The sequence below is a fragment of the Rhinichthys klamathensis genome, unplaced genomic scaffold, assembly GCF_029890125.1.
Source record: "Rhinichthys klamathensis goyatoka isolate OS25496 unplaced genomic scaffold, OSU_Roscu_1.1 h1tg000082l_1, whole genome shotgun sequence".
Lineage (NCBI taxonomy): Eukaryota > Metazoa > Chordata > Actinopteri > Cypriniformes > Leuciscidae > Rhinichthys > Rhinichthys klamathensis.
The window spans coordinates 267007-280707 of NW_026606624.1; positions in this window are offsets into that span (position 1 = coordinate 267007).

Below are 13701 nucleotides of genomic sequence, written 5' to 3' on the forward strand. Positions count from 1 at the left end.
TACCTTATATACCTGTATCCCACCTCAATAGCAGAAAAAGAGTTTTGCAATACAATATGAACACAAAAAATGCATTGTACATTTTTTTTTTTTATGTAGGCCTAGGAGTCCGACACACATTATGAAAGTGTGACCCGATTATGTTCTATTTAATAGTGTACGGATGTCTGTGTGCAATTTGTCATAAGAAATGGTGTAACAGATTCCATAAGTGCACTAAAAGTTATCAAAATGGGTTTTATTATTTTAATTATATTTTGATATGAAGGATATGCATTAATATTTATCTCCGCTATATTTGTTCATTTTTATTTAACTCTCTCCAACTCACAGAACCAATCAAATTAGCCTATTTTTTTATTTTTGCCTAGAAAAAAAAAAATCAGAAATAGCAGCACCTGATCATGATATGCCAAACATGCGTTTACCTGAAATGTCCCAGTAGCCTTTAGGCTATTTGTCAATAGAATGTCACCATACATACAAGTTTCTGTTATAGCCTACTTTTTCATTATATCAGAATAATAGTATATAGCATGTGTTTAAGTTCAAATTTTCCATCTTGGAAATGAGGAGGATACGTTAGAAAAATCTGAAATAGGGCCTATTGGAAGTTCAGGGAAACTTTCGTGGAAACTCTGGTAAAAACTCCCCATGCAGGTGGATGTAATAAAAGCCGCTGGCAGTTCTTGAATCTCAGTTGCTACACTGTTGCAAGTCTGGGCATATCCTTGAGAAAGTACCGTAAGAAGACACCTTGGGTCAGTTGTAAGTGTTTACTGAAGACCTTTGGACTCCCTCTTTTATATTTGATGGTTAATTGCGTAGGGAATCTACCTTCAGGTGCAATAAAATCTAGTTTAAAAGCTGCGTTTGCTGACGCTTCCGTCGCATTGACAGCAGACGAGGCGAAATCAATCAGACAAAATCAAGGTAAGATTTGATTATTTTTTCAGCTTCTGTCCCTTTTTTCTTTTTGCAAACAGTGAATGCGTCTTCCAAATGCAAAGTCCTTAAAGTAGGTCAGACTTTGAATCAGGCAAAATTAGACCCAGTGAGATGCCTATTTCTGGCATCATAGGCTATAGCTCCCGAGAATCTTAGATTAATCGCTAATGATAGGCCTTGTCCATTTCGGTTAAAATCATAGATTATATATCATAAATTAGTCATGGTTATGAAAAAGCTGTCTGAGGATGAGCTGGTTTTACTGGCGCAGAGAGAACAGTTGTTTATTCAGTTTTTAAACATAAATTATTGGCTGAATGTTTTTAAACTGAATAAACAACTGTTCTGGCTGTGTCTGTAATTCAGTGGTGATTGAATATTCCTTTCATTCAGGTGTATTTTTTAAAAACGGTGATCGTGGTGTCACATGTAAACTGTTCCTTTTCTCTGCGCATTTCACGGTAGTCCAATCATTGTCTTGAGATTTTTTTTTTAAACTCATGTTATAAAGATTGTTTGTGATGGTGTTCCGTATTCCCCCGCCCCGATTGCCAGTCATAATAATAGATACGAGCAATTATACTTTTTTAGTGTATAGCCTGCATATCTTCAAATAGACAAAATGTCTTGACAATTGAATACAGATGTCTCACATATGCTACCCAGTGGTTAAAAGTCTGCAAATAACTGATTATTATTATTTGTTTTATGTTATTAATATTTCAAGCTTCCATGGATAAATCATTTTCAGGGAAAACATACAGAGATTAGTATAAAATTGAAAAACAGAAAAAAGTTACAAAATATTTGCTGATAAATTATGATATTGTAAGCCTATATGATGAAGAAAGGACCGCATCCGACTTGAAATTTCAAACTAATGGAGTAGGCTACATATCTTGCTGTACAAGCAGTAAGCGAATATAAAAAAAATTATTTCAATTTTATTCTTTCCTTAGATGTTTTGTGAAACTACTCTGTGGAGCATAGAATGCGACAAACATCTTCAAACAACCAGGGATCCGATATGCCTGATGGAAATCTCATCGGGGAGATCTGTTTCCATTGAGGACGTGAGTGGAGAAGGATGGATATCTGAACAAAAGACGCCATCCAAACAGAATCACAGGATCATCAGTAAACCACAAACGACAACCAAGAGCCGAATCTTTCACTCTGAAAAATTCTGGACATTCCTCCAGTTAAAGATATCCACACTAGCATGATGAGGACAAGTGACCCTGATGTGTCAAAAAGACTTCTAAAAAGGACTTGCACATTGAACATATTAATGTATCATATAGTAAGCATTTGTATACTTTTATTTAGTAGTAAAGAAAATTAAATGTGAATTCTATTTATTAAGGATAAATTGGATGCTTGTTTCTTTTGGCACATTGTTGCACGTAATGTCAGGCATCTGCTGTTGCTTTGAATTTCAACCAGAGGGCAGCGATGAGTCACTGGCTCTGTAATGAAACGTGTTGACCAAGTGGCACTTTGTAGCATATTACTGTAGGCTGAGATGGTCAGATCTGACTATTTTGCACAGGAATTTAACAAATACAATATTAAGTAAACATCAATCAAAGCTAAAGTTCAGCTAAATTTTTAATTGTTCCTCCTGCTTTAAAAAAATAACTAAACATATGATTATGTAGTCATGCATTTTCTTACATGTCACTTTAAGGGCTTTATAATGAATGTTTGAGCCAGGTTTAAAATGCAACAATTTTATGAAAGATGTGATTTCTCTATTTGCATTGTTTATGTTTACAGCTAAATTGAAAATCCACTATTAAAGTGGCTTTCAAGATGTGTGTATTTGAATATAATGCATATATTATGGTTTATAGTTTATTAATAAAATATGTTCCAATTGCAGCTTGCTATCTCTTTGTTCGAAAGACAAATAGACAAACAAAGGTCAAACAAATAACCTGTATGAACAAAGTATAAAAACAGGGTTCACAATGTTTCATAAATATAAATGAAAATACGTTATTGATTAGAATTCACACATCAAGGATGGCAGGAAAAAATATGGCAGATCATTAAAAAGGGATTGAGGATGCCAGATTCAATTCATAAGGGAATTGTTTGTTCGGCCCAAGGATTCGGGATACAAAGTGCCCCCTCTGATCATTCGCATTGAGGCCTTGAAAGAGCTCAGATTTGAACACAAACACGCTCTGGCATGATCTAATTAGTCTATTTTCAAAACCTGGATGTCACTTTCAACTTATCTTGTCCTCATTAAATCAAATAATGGCAGAAAAATAACCGAAACAGTAATCACAGCTGACCTCACACTCGTCTGCCTTTACATCTCTTCTGCAGGCCTGAAAACGCAAAGTTTTGAAAATGGGTTTAAACTTTTTGGTTTTACACGACAATGTAGGGCCTACTAAAAACAGAAAAGCTTTTTCCGTGTTTACTGGTCCAAGTCAAATCCAAACCCAAGTTAACCAGCAAAAATTGTACTGGCATTTAGTCTTCTAACAAAACGTTTAATTGCAATGAAAACTGTAACAAGCATTTTTGAACACGTCACTTCAAACAAACATGCCGTGCATGCAATGAAATGTGACAACAACAGCAAGCAACACCTGTGACAACATGTTTTGACTCACCGAAGGCTTTTGAAGGTTGAACGTCCATTGGAGGCAGTGAGTCCCGTTGGGATATTGATAGTCAAGCACAAAAGTCCAGCCTTGATCCCAAAGGAATACTTACAATCTCCTTTGAACTCCATTGGCAATCCAGTGAGACAACAAAGACCAAAGACATGAAGCAATGAAGGTTGTTGAGAAAATAATTCAAAGAGGAAACGTTTGAGCCTTTAACGTGACCCAACAGCCTGTATCTGGCAAAAAAAAATCCCAAGTGTCTTTTATAGGTTCATAAAGTCATTTCCGAGACATAAGGTGATATTAACACAAAGGTGAGGAGAGCAAGGACTGAAGACCTCAAATCAAACCGAAGGACATCCTTTTCATTCTTCTCATTACAACCGTGTTTTCTTTCTCTCCTCCATCAAACTGAGCCTTGGACACACCTGAAAGGAGAAACACACTCATTAAAAGGTTTTTCCCTTAAACTGTCAATTTTCTGTGTTTGCCAGGTCCGTCTAGAATGCGTTTGTCCTAAGGGATGTAAGTATGTTCAAGGCTAGGTGTATAGAAGCACATTCTTCAAAGAGACTTAAATCAAAACTCTCACTATATTTATTTTCATGCCTTCGTTTTTATGAGAGACTGAAAGAGAGAGAATATGAATATAGAAAAAGCCTTTGAATAAAGGCCTATAGTGCACACTATGTAATATCAGATCAGTTAATCATGTTACTGTACGCTACAAAGCTCCCCCTCTGCCAGCGCCCAGCCTTGACCTTGTCTGTCCTTATTCACATCCTCAGTTCAGCAAATGAGTTTTATTACAGGTGACAGCTCAGATTCATGCTTCCAAGATACAGGCAGAGACAAAAACGGAGAGACTATGTCTGCCGAAGCTCATGGTTGGGCTTGTGCTCCGTCGGTCGGAAGGAGATGCACACTCAAAAAAAAAAAAAAAAAAAATTGCTTGTTTGTCTGACTCTAATGTAATAAAATTATGACACATCTCCACACAGTTTAATAGATTGATTTGATGTAGTTGTACTGATATGTAAAATCCATCTTAATTCAGTGAGCTCACACATGAAACAGACTCTATGTAAATGAAATCAAAATTGACTGCATTTAGTTTCTTAATACTTATGCACGATCGGGCATTTAAATGAATGTGAATGCTATATGGATAGCTTTCTCCAGTTTTTTTTGGCTCTTTGATTGCAAATGCTGTTTAGATGTTCATTAAGATTTCAGCAGAAGCATTATTTGGGCCTCAATACAAGTTAAGCTCCATTGACAGCTTTTGTGACATAATGTTGATGACCAAGTTATGGTGAGGCACTTATAATGAAAGTGAATGTGGCCAAATTTTTTTAGGATTTTTAAAGCAGCTCTGTAAGATTTTTTTGAAATTTTTTATATTTTTATTCAGCAAGGATGCATTACATTTATTGAAATTTTTATCCTTTAAAGCTGCAGTAGGGAGTTTTGAGAAAACATTGACTTAGCCTGAAAATTGAGATGGTCCTCACTGCAGAACACGAAATCCAGGGGGAGGAGTTGGATCCAGATCCAACTCCTTCCACCTTACATATACCTAAACCCACCCATCTCCGCCCCCTGATCCTACCCATCTCCACCCCCCTGATCCCTAACCCCACCCCTAATCCTACCCATCTCCACCCCTGAGATCTGGATCCAACTTCGCCCCCTGGATCTCGTGTACTGCAATGAGGTGCTACTGTGAAAATTTGAACAAGCACAACTTACAGGTCCCACCCCCTTGCTCTCTGCTGCGCTACAGCCCTCCCTCCAAAGCTCCTCCCCCACAGCGGAGCCATGCAGTGAACGCGCAGGCTAGTAAGCAGGGCCACCGATGACGGCGGATAAAGAGTTATGGCACATTCACTAGTAGGGACGAAACATCAACAATATGCTTTACATTGACTAAGGCCAGAGACAATTTATATAGAGACATGCCACTTCCTCAATCCTCAATACAACTATATAGGGAAAACCCGTAATGCCAAAGATGGCGGTTGTATGCACATGCCCCGCCCCTCCCGCTGGAAAGCCAATCGTCTGCTTTTAACAGTCAAGCCGGGAAACATGTAAGCCTATCGTCTGGTTCCACTGACGCATGCGCACAGTTGAGGTTTGCGACAGCGGAGACGAGAACCCTTGCGCATGCGTAGTAAACGTATAACCTGTGGGAAAAAAGGCCTTCCCCTTAAGTGTCACCGGCCCACCGGTGGGCCCAAATCCATTACATTTTTAAAACAGTAATATCCTATACTAAACCTAAACTAATCTTGACAAACTATATATCATTTGAAAGCTTACAATCTCTAGTTTCCATATTTGGTGATTGATTTTCAAAATATATTACAGAGGAGCCGTAATTTATCAATTTGCAACAAGAATATTTTCATACTCCTAAGGCGTGTTTAGACCTTTATTTTGAAATAGTGATGAACATGAAAAATCATGAAAAAAGGGTAGAAACCTCAGTTTGTTTTCATGCCAAGAGTTCAAAAGATAGCATCCATTCAATTATTTTAGAAAAAAAGGTCTGATTTGTTTTTTTAAATTTAAAGAAAAAAATGATAGATTCACCATTTTTTGCAGGAAGCTATAACGCACATGCGTGTTCTTTTTATGTGTTTCTTAGAGGTTCAATTCATATCAAAATCTGCCAAACTTCTCATATTACTTTTGAATAGGATGTCTACTTCATAAATTGTATGAAAATTGTGGAAATAATGGTTCAGATCACTCAAAACACATATGGAAATGGAGGCGCCCTTATATGGGCAGTAATGGAGTCTGGTTGTCATCTAGTGAAAACGTTTGGTACTGCGCCCAAACAAAATCTCACTGAAAGCTCATTTTTTGAGATATCAACCTAAAATTTGAAACACAACTTGTTCAGATTTTTGGCTTTAATTTTTTTTTGTGCAGTTTTAGAGTTGCCCAGGTTTTGAAAATATATATTTTATATAAAATATGAATAATTACATATTTTACATTGTACATTTTCATAAACTCAAACTTCTATAACTTTTTTTTCTGTTTCACTTTCTCAATTTATTTCACTTCTACAAAAATCTGCTAAATGTCTTCTTTAAAACAAGACCAATCTTACGTCTATATTTCAAAGCATTCTTGAATTACAACCATTCAAGTTCGAAATGTGCATTTTCATGTATATTCAAAAAAAAGGGGGTGACACTTAAGGGGTTAAACCTTATTTTGGGGCAAAGTCATCAAATTTTTCAGCGATTTTTATCATATTTTACTGCTGTTTCTAAACAAGCAGTTTTTATGTCCTGGTGACCAGTGAAAGTGCAGTTCTGACTCTCTGCCCATTCATTTAGATAGGAGCCTGGTCTTGTTAGTCCGAAATAGCTGCCCGGAGGCGTTGCCAAGATGGCGGCCGAGTGGCATGACTTGCCTAAAAGGACTTTGCTAAGGCCTACCCATATTGTGATTACAAACTTGGTCCTCAAATCATTACGTATTTTGCAATACATGTAATGTAACTTTATAACGTTGCACCCTTTCCATAAGTTAAAAATAGTTAGTAAGATAATATAACGGTAACTAACGTAACATATATAATATAATTCAAGTAATTATTTTAGCGATATGTAGGCCTAATGCTAGATAAGGTTTGCTAGTACAAATGCTAGATAAGGTTTGCTAGGAGGCGGGAACCGGCAAACGTTCAACAAGTTTAATAATAAATAAACAAATACAAAATGAAAGTATAAGCCAGCAGCCCCTCACGGACGACTTGGCACACAAAACAGAACATAAAATCACAACGTAAAATCAGGCCTGTTCGTCTCTCGATCTTCACTGTCGTCGCTCCTCCTTTATGCTTCCGCTCCTCCGTGAGAGATGGGAGACCGGTGCGACTCACAGGTGTCGTTCATTATCACTCACGCCACCGGCCTCGCGCCGCTCTCACGTCCCTCGGCCTGGTCCTGCTCGCCACAACATTATTTCAGCAACATGACAAGCCAGTGAATTAGCAGGTTTATCGTCATCGGTCTTTTTCCCTTTACATGTCTTTGATTTATGAGCAGGTGCCACTCGAGAAATTAGCAGTTTAAGTTGTTTCTCCGCCATTAACACAGCTGTCTTGAGTTTGAACGACGGTACGCGCTGTGCAAGAGAGGGGTGTGATCAGCGCGTACACGAGCGTGATTGACACTGCTAAGACATTCCTCCTGGCTCTGATTGGTTGTTTCTGACCGGGAGCGGTGTATTTCTGCAAATGGCAATAGGACCACTGGGAGGAGCCAGAGCCTGATTTTTTTCACAGATTATCTGTCTCAAATTCTACTGTCAGGACATAATGACAGTTTTAACAAATATGTTAAAAAAAAAATTATTACAAAAGTTACTTACAGCAGCTTTAATCCTGAGATTTAAAAAAAAAAGTATCATATTTTCCATATAAATGTTAGGCAGCACATGTGCACATACAAAATATAAAGACAGCGTGTTTCTGTTTAATTATACAGTTTACATAGATGTTTCTGCAGCAGCCTTGGACCACCCTTTTATTTGTAATTACATCAGCAGAAGACACAGCACGCAAGCAAAGAAAAAAAAACTGTGGCTTAGATTATCCTGCCAGCTGACATTGAGAAGTGCAAGAACAAAGCACACACTTTCTTAGTCAATGAGGACTTCAAGGCTCTCTCTGCTACCTAGTGTTTGACCTTCACTACGCAGAGAGGCCTTGAGACAAAGGATCATTCAGATCTCACTGTAAAATACATCTAGATCGAATGTACAAAACTTCAAAATGAGTCCCTGCACTTTGGTGAAGGAGAAAGTGCTTTTTACCTTTTTCGACTGATTATACTTTGGTTTTGTGCAGGTGAATATCTGAAAATGATATGGTGCCATTTGTGTGAGATTTTAAAAAAATCACCTCTGTAGATTATGGATTTGCAATATGATATCATTTGGTAAATTGCATGTCCCCATTTATCAGCTTTTATATTTAACCCTTAAATGCATGAATGTTTCGCTAATCATTATTACATATTCGTGTCTTTATCTAACATCCCAAATCTACACTGAACAAAATTATAAACGCAACACTTTTGTTTTTGCCACCATTTTTCATGAACTGAACTCAAAGATCTAAGACTTTTTCTATGTACACAAAAGGCCAATTTCTCTCAAATATTGTTCACAAATCTGTCTAAGGCCTTGTCCACACGGACACGGGTATTTTTATAACCAGAGTTTTTCCTACAGCGTTTAAAAAAAAATCCCGTCCACACATGCTCGGCCTCCGTCTACGTGAAAACGCAAAAACACGTATCAAGCGCGGTCAAGAGCATGCCACGCCAGCAGGCGGCGATATAAACCTTAACCGTAAAGCCACGTTGGCCAATCAGAAGCGCAAATCTGACGTCAAACACAGCGGATAACGGCGCACACTCTGACGTCGCAAGGCAAAAACCCCGGTTTCACTGTCTACACGACAACACTGTAACCGGCGTTTCTGAAAATCCTCACCCTGGCAGGGGTTTTCAAAAATGTTCGGTTTCAGTGCGTTTTCGTGTGGACGAACGGCCGCACCGCGTAAAAAAAGTCACGGTTATAAAAATACCCGTGTCCGTGTGGACAGGGCCTAAATCTGTGTTAGTAAGCACTTCTCCTTTGCCGAGATAATCCATCCACCTCACAGGTGTGGCATATCAAGATGCTGATTAGACAGCATGATTATTGCACAGGTGTGCCTTAGGCTGGCCACAATAAAAGGCCACTCTAAAATGTGCAGTTTTATCACAAAGCACAATGCCACAGATGTCATAAGTTTTGAGGGAGCGATTGGCATGCTAACTGCAGGAATGTCCACCAGAGCTGTTGCCCATGAATTGAATGTTCATTTCTCTACCATAAGCCGTCTCCAAAGGCGTTTCAGAGAATTTTGCAGTACATCCAACCGACCTCACAACCGCAGACCACGTGTAAACACCAGCAGGACCTCCACATCCAGCATCTTTACCTCCAAGATCGTCTGAGACCAGCCACCCGGACAGCTGCTGCAACAATCGGTTTGCATAACCAAAGAATTTCTGCACAAACTGTCAGAAACCGTCTCAGGGAAGCTCATCTGCATGCTCGTCGTCCTCATTGGGGTCTCTCGACCTGACTGCAGTTCGCCGTCGTAACCGACTTGAGTGGGCAAATGCTCACATTCGATGGCACTTTGGAGAGGTGTTCTCTTTACGGATGAATCCCGGTTTTCACTGTACAGGGCAAATGGCAGAAAGCGTGTATGGCGTCGTGTGGGTGAGCGGTTTGCTGATGTCAATGTTGTGGCCAGCATACTCAGCATACATGGCCAGCATACTCACCGGACATGTCACCCATTGAGCATGTTTGGGATGCTCTGGAACGGCGTTTACGACAGACTGATCCAGGACCTGCCAATATCCAGCAACTTCACACAGCCATCGAAGAGGAGTGGACCAACGTTCCACAGGCCACAATCAACAACCTGACCCCCCCCCATACAGTAAAACTGCACATTTTAGAGTGGCCTTTTATTGTGGCCAGCCTAAGGCACACCTGTGCAATAATTATGCTGTCTAATCAGCATCTTGATATACCACACCTGTGAGGTGGATGGATTATCTCGGCAAAGGAGAAGTTTTAACACAGATTTAGCAGATTTGTGAACAATATTTGAGAGAAATAAGCATTTTGTGTACATAGAAAATGTCTTTGATCTTTGAGTTCAGCTCATAAAAAATGGGGGCAAAAACAAAAGTGTTGCGTTTATAATTTTGTTCAGTGTATATCTTAACTTTCAATGGCTAAAAAAAGGTTTAGCCATTGAAAAATGTATATTTTTATGTTGACTGTCCATAAATCGGAATATTGGGGAGGAAAAAATCTTGAAAGTTCAACCATAAAAAAAAAAAAAAAAAAAAATATTGAGTCTTTCCTGAAAATTATCCTTTTATATATAATAAATCAACCATTGCCAACACTAAAGTTCACACTTCAAGTGCCTTTCATTCACATTGACTGGACACCCTAACAAATACAGCTATAAAATAAATCATAGTGTTTCAATACATCACCGGGTTTCTATTCTTCCTCTCCACAGCAGCATAACTGCACCAATAATTTAGGCTTTACACAAACATGACCCTGTTTTACTCACCTGTGAAGGCAACGCATACATGCCCAGTTTAAACAAGTCTTACAAAAGGTGATGAAAGGGTCATATATCATAGAGAGAGAGGCATTCATCTCTCTGCAAATAGTCCGCCCCCTCCTCCTCTCTCAATTATAACCCTGCAGAACATAAATTAATATGTAAAATTGTTGGACCGTGGTGGCAGAGTTGCAGCAGCTAAGGCCACAGATATCAATCTCCAGCAGGCAGAGCGGACCGCACTGACAGATTCTCCTCCCGCAGAGATGGCTCTGTGATTGAGAGGCACACAGCCAGATGAACTGTGGGTAACCTGGCTCACCTACAGTATACCTGAGAACAAGGGAGCAGAAAGACAGAGGATACAGAGCAGATTAAAGACAGTGAGGAGAAAGAGCTTTAACTAAAGGCAGACTGAGATCTGTATCAGTGAAGTCATTTGTTTGGCATTATGCAGCTAATGTCATTTTTCATGCTCCGTAAACAGTATTATTTTTTTTTTTTTATAGAATAGAGCAAACATTTTACAATGTTTTATTAAACAATCAACGTTTCATTTCAACTTCAACAGTTAAAGTCAATCATTTTATATCCCTTTAAAGCACTAAATTCTGAATGTTGCCATTGAGTGAATAATATGTAATCATGTAATCAATAAAAAGGTAACTGTAGTGTGATTATGAGTATTTTAAAAATGTCATATAATCTAATTAAGTACGTCATTTTTTAATCTGATTACGTAATCCAGATTACATGTAATCAGTTATTACCCAGGTCTGAGTACTCTGCAGTTTTAAGGAGAAAATACTCAGCAATGGTGTTGACTGAAGAACTTGCACACCACGTAGACATACAGTATAAATAACATTCAAATTAAAAACTTGATTTAGTTTGTCATTTATGTACCATTTCATTTAAAAACATTTGTCAACATCTGTCATCACTCGGGTAAAAGTTTGGAAACATTACTATTTTTTATGTTTTTGAAAGAAGTATGCTCATCAACCCTGCATTTATTTGATCAAAAATACAGAAAAACAGTAATATTGTGAAATATTATTATAAATTAAAATAATTGTTTTCTATTTTAATATACTTTCAAATATCATTTATTTCTGATGCGAAGCTGAATTTTCAGCATCATTACTCCAGTCTTCAGTGTCACATGACATGATCCTTCAGAAATCATTCTAATGATGAGCATAAGAGACTTATTTCAAAAACATTAAAAATAGTAATGTTTCCAAACTTTTGACTGGTACTGTATATACATGAAACTTAAATGGAAATATAAGTGAGTATCTCCTCTGTAACTTGTTTTGCCCCATGTCTAAATGATTTGTTGATTTTTGTCCTGGAATGACAAGAGAAATTATGCAGTTTGTACCTGTTGAATACATTTATTACCCAAGATGACTATTTTCCCAAATTTTGAAGTCAATAAGTGTCTGGTACGGTGAACTGAAAAGAGGCACATAGAAATTGTTTAGATATTCACATGCGCACACGAAACAGGTTTTTTACAACTGAGAAAACGAGAGTGAATTATTTGCATGGCCTTGGTGATGTGTCTTGTTTGTTTGTGTTGCCTAGCTTTTACTAATTAGGGTCGATTGGAGCCAGAAAATATGAGGAAAGCAAAGGACCTTTCCTGTTCTGAATGCTGTATTCATATGGAGGCATCATCTTTTTTATTTCTGTGAATTAATTAGTTCTCATTTAATTCTCATAATCTTTTCATAATTCAGCACTCAAACGAACAAAAAACTTACCAAATACCTCTTTTTTTCCTATATGAGCAATGAGCATGTAAGTGATATACTATTAAATTACAACTTTCACCATACTGTTTATCCTTTTTATGCATATCGAAGTTTACCATTTGTTATGATTATGTATATGTGTCTTTCATCATAATTTAGTTGTTTTTTTTAAGTCAACCATATACTTTAAACTGAATTAAATTCATTTTCAAAATGAAAAATTCTGTCATTTACCCTCATGTTGTTTCAAACCCGCATATGTTGTTTATTTTTGTCTGGAGTAAAAGAAGAAATTAGAAATATCTTAACACAGCTTTTTATACAGTTCACATTGATCAAGTGCCAAACAGGTCTCCTCTGATAACAAATCAAACAACTTACTGTATCAAATTTGATACACAAATTTCCAAGGCCTCATTATAAATAATCAAAAGTTTACAGAAAAACCTTTTGTTTACTTGATTATTCATAAATATTTTTTTTTTTAGAAAAAACATGTTAAAACGTGAGTATCAAATGTGATACATCAGGCTTTTGAGGAACGTTAATTTGTATTTCAATAGTCACTGTCTGTATTGCATTGCATTATATGTTTGACCCCCACAATAAAAACTACAGAGCTTTGATCATACAAATAAGACATATTATTGGGAGATATAGAGTAACAACTGATATCTATATGCATTTTATGCAAGTAGTCTACTATACTTTTATAAAGATATCATTGATTTAGATTGGCTATCAGAATTTCATGTTATTTTTGGCCATTTTAACATCATATTTTTGCTCAGTTTGAACCCCTGAATGTATTTTTTTGCCTTGATAATGAGCCATAAAAGCTTGATATAATATGCTCCTTAACAAAAAACACACCCTGTAAAAAATAATTAACAAAAATAATTGGAGTTAATACCAAGGAGATTGGTTCAATCAACAGAATCTCAAAAAACTATGTTATCTTACCACAGTAATTATCTAAGTTGATTTGACAAAAGTTGTGATAACAAATCATGAAAATAATTTTTTTTTAGAGCACATGCAAACTTTTGATTTATTTGAATTTTGAATTTTGTATAAAGGTTCAATAAACTGTTCTATTTCAAAACTGACTATTATTTCATGTCAAAGTTATTTCATGTCCAATTTCCGCCATTAGTGCCATTTAAATAACCATTTGCAT